This window comes from Mus pahari, chromosome 1 (genome assembly GCF_900095145.1).
Source record: "Mus pahari chromosome 1, PAHARI_EIJ_v1.1, whole genome shotgun sequence".
Taxonomy (NCBI): domain Eukaryota; kingdom Metazoa; phylum Chordata; class Mammalia; order Rodentia; family Muridae; genus Mus; species Mus pahari.
In genome coordinates, this window is record NC_034590.1 from 152,905,940 (window position 1) to 152,912,040 (window position 6,101).

The 6,101-nt window shown below is 45.7% G+C and overlaps 1 protein-coding gene across 2 annotated transcripts in view; it reads left to right on the plus strand.

The window, feature by feature from the left end:
* The first annotated feature begins 224 nt into the window (after positions 1-224).
* The window catches only part of Lcor (ligand dependent nuclear receptor corepressor), a 102,821-nt gene continuing 96,944 nt past the window's right edge, over positions 225-6,101 (plus strand). The window contains exons 1-2 of one of the 2 annotated variants that reach the window (XM_029544767.1): positions 225-340; positions 1,081-1,154. The gene's annotated coding sequence lies outside the window, so the exon portion shown is untranslated. Of the gene's footprint in view, positions 341-1,080; positions 1,155-6,101 lie in introns of those variants that run through there. The other variant, XM_021187018.2, reaches the window with a different exon arrangement.

Sequence of the window (6,101 nt, forward strand, 5' to 3'; positions counted from 1 at the left end):
GGGGCGGAGGGACGGGACGTGGGACGCAGAGCTGGTGCGCGGGGACGCCGGGCGGGCGGGCGGAAGGAGGAGGAGGAGGAGCGGGCCGCCCCGGGGCCACGGGGAGGTGAGCGCAGCCTTGCCCCCGCGCCGCCCCCGGCGGGAGGCGCGACGCCTAGGCCACGGGTGCGTGCGCGGCCCCGGGCGACGCGGCTGGGCGTGCGCGGGGCCGCGGCGGAGGCAGGGCCGGGCGGGCGGCAGAAGATGGCGAGGGTGTGTAGGCGGCAGCAATGCTCCGTTGAGAGACGCGGCTTTCGGCAAGAACTGGACTCGTGGCGCCACAAGCTCATCCACTGCGTAGGTGAGGCCCTCCACCGGTCCCCGGGCCGCCCGGCCGCCGGCCGCCCGTGCGTGGGAGGGAGCAGGGCAGCGTCCGCCGCGCTCCGGCCCCGCGCGCCCTCCCGGGCTCGGCCCCCTCCCCCACCCCCCGGAGCGCGAGCGCGCCGCCGCGGCGCCCCTCCCCTCGGCTCGCGGGGCGGGCTCGGACGCGCGGCCTCTCCCCAGCGGGCGCATTGTGGACGCCGGGCCCGCCGTCGCCGTCGCCGCCGCCAGCGCGCGGGGACGCACGGGGTCGCCCCCACCTGCCCTCGTCCCGCGCCCCTCCCCCACGCCGGCGGCGCGCCCCCGTTCCCGCGGGCACGCGCGGCGGCGCTCGGGCGTGTGCGAGGCGTGAGGTGGAGATGGGGGCGGAGGGAGCCGGAGCTGTCACAGGCCCCGCGTCCGCCTGAGCGAGCCAAGTGGGGTGTCATGGCCGCGGGGGGCAGCGGCTGCACTTCCTCTACTGGCAGCGGCGGCTGCGGAGTTAGTCCTCGACGCACGGGTCGGTGTGTGCGGATTTGTGTTTGGCGTGCGCGCGCGGCGGGGAGGCCGGGGTGGGAAGCTGGGCGGGGGGTCACCCTGGTCCCCTCCGCGGAGCCCCGGCGGCCAGCGCGCTTCCCCGGGCGGCGGGAGTGTGGACGGGAGTGGGGGGCGCCCGGGAGGAGCCGGGCGGCGAGCTGCACCACTCACACTGTGTGTTTTGTCTGTTTTTTCTCTCCCAAGGTCCCGTTTCCCTCTGTGCGGCGGCCGGCGGGACCATAAGGGCTTAACTCACATATTTAACCCCCCTCCAAAAAGTAAGTGGCCCGTGTGGTGTCTGCTCCACCCGCCGCCCCCTAGCCTCTGTCCATCCTTGTGTCTGACTCTTAATGTCCTCAGCATTGTTATTTCCCCGTCTCTGCTTCGGTGCGACTGATGTGTGGGGAAATGCCCTCTTGTCGTCCTCTGTCCCCCACGCCCAGTCCTCGGGGAGGCCCGGAATTCCAGCCCCCCGTGTGGATAGGGCGCGTTCTAGGGAATCGGGTCTTCCTCAGACGGACCTGGGAGATTCTGTCCGTCCACTTGGGCCCGGGGTCCCTTCTTTCCCGACGGGGTTTCGTTGGAAGGAATTATGCAAATTCTGCTTTCTGGTGTCCATTCAGCGGCAATTTCATGCGGTGAGAAGTTCTCTTTGTTGTGCGAGGGGGAGAACAGACACTGATTTAATAGACATATCTGCTGGGGGGGGGGGGTCCAGGGGGTGTGGAGAGCCTCAGTTTGGAAGAATTACAGCACTTGGTTAGCTCAGTCTTTGTGTTTGAGCCTTCTGGCTTGACAGGAGGGTCTGCCCTTTACAATGTCCCATAAGGGATTTTTTTTTGTTTTTTGTTTTTTTTGTAATAGATGAAAAAGCAAAACTAAAACTTTAAAAAAGTGAAAAATAAGGTAACTTTTACTTAGAGAAAATGAGCACTGCCATTTTTTGCAGTATTTCGTTATGAAAATGTATTGCGAATTTATTAAAGACTTAGACTGTAATACCAAATGTAATTAATTCAGTAAGATATTTGATACCACTTTGGTTGTCCAGAGGTTAAAAGTATATATTTTTAAATGTATACTTGGGTAAATAATAAAGATCTGAGCAATTTTTGGGGAGGAGGTGATTTACCTTTTGAATACAGGTTAAAATTTCCCTCTTGCCAATCCGAGCCCTGCCCTGCCCTCCAGGAAGCAGGCGTTTTGGCTCTAGCTGTCTTTGCTCTCTTCTGCTTCTGCTTGTTTTGTTTTTCACGACCTGTCACACATTTGCTACAGTGTGACATGGGCTTAAGCACTGAGGAATTACGTTATTTGTCATCGTCAAGTAAGTGTACAGGGCAGGTTTTGAGAAACATCTAATTGAGGCGTTTTCTGGATTCTTAGTTAATACAAAAGACTGAAACTATTTAGAAGGGTTTTGGTTCTTTGTAGTGTTTACTCTTAGTGATTGATTGTGTGCTGCAGGGCATTTTAGTGTTTAAAATACTGTGGAATTGAGAAATGCAACCCTGCAAATTTCTTGTGTAGATACAGCTTTTGTTTAAATTATTTCAATGAGTATTCCTGTGCTGTTTGCTTTAAAATCCTTGTGTTTTGTGACCTCTCCTTTCTTTTCATTAAATGTATTAGTGGTTGATAACTGCTTCTGGACAAAAATGTTTTGTTTTGTTTCCTAATAAAATCCTCCTGTAAACACCTCAATTGACTCTCAGAGTCAGATGAATTCTTTGGAGAATGTTTTTGAGTTGGTGATTGATTTTCTGAGCGTATGTTTGGAACTCCGGATTTCCATTTTTAGGTGATGTCCGGGAGCTTTTAGAGTCCCAGCTTCAGATGGTATTTTAAGTACTAATACTTATCGATAATTGCTCAGCTAAAGTCAATTGGGCATCATATTTTCTCTTTTGTTACATGTAATTTTGTTCTCTAAGGGGAGTGTTTTAAGTGGTGCTACGAGATTTGTGTTATAAAGGGCTGGCAGGCTGTAGTTTAAAAGGAGCTGTGCTGTTTGTTATCAGATGCAATAGTTTTTTTACTAGGATTTGTTCTGTGCAGGTAATCTTCTGATTCTCTTGGTTGATTATCTTAATATTTTAGGGGTGTTTGGTTTCTAAGTGAAACTTAATTTATAACAGTCTTTGGGTTAAAAATGAAGTTTCAGTCATGTCCAGGATTTAGTTTTCCTTTTTGCTGTTTTTGGCACGGAGGGAGTAAGGAAGGGACCAGTCATGTTTGGAAGACAAGTTACAGAGTCAGTAATAAGTTTGAGTCAACACAGAGTGAGTATCTCTTCAAAGTGCTTGAGATCAGAAGTGTTTGAGATTTCTGTGTTTTTGAAATTTTGAAATGTTTGCAAGGGTTTTACTGACTGAGCATCCATAATCTAAAAACCTGAAATCCCAGCTGCTCCATACCCAAACCATTTTGAGCACTTTGGATTAGAACAGACCCTAAACTGAGTTCAGTGAAATCTGGGAGTGGATGTTTGTTTACTTTGGAGGTTGTTGCGGGAGGTTCCAGGCGATCCCTTCATTCTGATGTGATGCTGTCTATTGCTTAGCTGCCCCTTAACCTTTCTGTATTCTCAAGCTCTTCCTAGTATGGGAAAAGGTGTGATTTTAGCTAGTTCTAGTTTGACTAAAAAAGAACAAGATATAAATCTCTTTGACTCATGGAAAGGTATTTCAAGTAACTGTGATTCTGTCAGATGTGTTTATAGCTACAACAATTCTAGAAATATTTGAAAATGCTAGTTTTTAAACTTAATGAGGTTAAGCAGGATGGCCTTGACTTTTCTAATAGTGAGAATTGATTATTTCATGTCTGTGGGCACTTCTGAGTACCTGTCCAGTCCCTTAGTTTAGTGCTGTTACTAGGAATGAAGGGCAAAGGTAAGTGATTAATTCACCTACGTCTGTATTAAGCCAACTGCCTTAAAAAATAGACATTGTACACAAAAATTGAAGGGGGCTGCTCTGAATTTCAGGAGCTTTTAGTGGGATTTAACTAGCGGGGCTGTCCTTGCACTTGGGGAGCAGAGACCGTCAGGTGGAGCTCTCAGATTGAGCACAGTCTGGTATAAAGAGTAAGACCCTGCCTTTTTCGTTTTGATTTGTGTTTTATTTCTTAAGTCAGGGTTTCCCTATGTAGGTCTTACTGTCCTGGAATTCAGGTTGGTCTCAAACTCAGAGATTCACCTGCCTCTGATTCTGGAATTAAAGTTGTGACTGGCCACATCTAGCCCTAAAGCTGTTACTTTTGTTATGAGACAGGTTTTCATGTAACCTAGGCTGGTTTCAGACCACTATGTTGCCAAGGCTAATCTTAAATTTCTGATTCTCTTTGCTTCCATTTTCTAAGTGCTGTGATTACAGTCCTGTGCTACCACATCTACCTTTTTATTTGTGTATTTATTTACTTTCAAATTAAACACTTATCACTCCTATACATCTTTTAGTTTGTCTACAATACCCTCCCCACAGACAGGCCCTTTTTTCCTGTTCTGTGTAGTTGCACATTACTTTGGACATAATTACATTATAAGCCCTGTTTTCATTTGTTGACTCTTACATATACCCTAAGTCCGCGTCTTGAGACTTTAAGTTGAAATAGAAGTCCCATGTAAAAAAGGTTGTCCTTCCTTCCTTCCTTTTTTTTGTTTTTTTTGTTTGTTTGTTTTTTTGTTTGTTTTTTTTTTCTCTTTCTCTCTTTCTTAAGACATATAGTCCAGGCTGGTCTCAAAGTCTGTAACCTCAAAGTCCTCATCTTCCTGCTTCTGTATCTAGAGAGCCAGGCTTATTGGTGTGTGTTACCATGCATGGCAAAATTTACCTTTTTTGAAATGTACAGTTTCTGTTTTCTAACTACTCACAAATTGTATACATACCACATTAATTCCAAAATATTTTCATCTCCATAAAGAAACTCCATGCTTATAGGACAGTCATCCCAGCTCTTCTTTGGCTTACCTCTTGGCAGCTTCTAATCTGCTTTCTGTTTCTCTGGGTTTGTCTAGTCATATTTTTTACAGTTGAAATCATGACCTCTATGGCCTTTGTATCTGACTTCTTTTATATACCCTAGAGCTTTTAAGTTTCATCTGGGTTGTAGCATGCATTCACAGTTGTGTTCCTTTTAGGCCAAGCAGCAATACTACTTTCTAAGGACGGTCTACATTTTGTGTGGACATGTAGCATGCTTTTCGTTTGTTTGTTTGTTTTGGATATTACAATTATGGTATTAAGAGAATTTGTATACAAGTTTTTCTATGACTATTGTAATGTATTGTATTATTAGTTTTCTTGAGTGTACACCTAGGTGTAATCCATGGCACATATGGTCACTATGCTTTAACTTTTGAGTTTACCATTTTTCAAAGTGTTCAGGGATAGTTTACATTCCTGCAACCATCATTCTTTAAATGTCCCAATATTTTTCTAAGTGCACATAACATATTTTTTAACTGTCTGGCTTTGTCCATTCATCTTTCTTCTCTTTGATTTTTTTTTTTTTTTAATTATGGCTGTCCTAGTGAGTGTGAGTTTGTATCTCATTATGTTTATTTGCATTTAGTTAATGTCTAGATGATATCAGACATCTTTTATTTTGTTTATTGGCCATTTGTACGTCTTTGGAAAACAGTTTGTTTAGGTCTGTTATCCACTTTGCAGGTTAGTTGTTACTATTGAACTGTAAGAGTTCTTTATGAATTCTGAATACTAGACCCATGTTAGTATATGTTTTAGAAGTAATTTTTTCTCAAAATTACAGGTTAGCATGGAAACAGATGTAGTGTAGTGAAAGCTAAGCATGTCTTGTGAAAGGCATGATGGGTGGGTACAAGCAGTGGAATATGCAGTGAGAAGGAAGTTTTCAATAAAGGATTGCTTAAATATTTTTCCTGTGAATCAGTAAAATGATGAGTTACTTTATGACATTTTATAACATACAGGTACATATTGCTATCTTAATCATCTCTAAATTCCTTCCTTTTTTCCCCAGTGATTTATTTATTTTTATTTTATGTGCATCGGTGGTTTGCTTGCATGTGTGTCTGTGTGAGAGGATTGGATCCCCTGGGAGTTACAGGGAGTTGTGAGCTGCCGTGGAAGTGCTGGAAATGAGCCACCGTCCTTTGGAAGAACAGCCAGTGCCCTTAACTGCTAAGCCATCTTCCCAGCCCTGACTTTCTGCCCTTTTTTTTTTTTTTTTTTTTTTTTTTT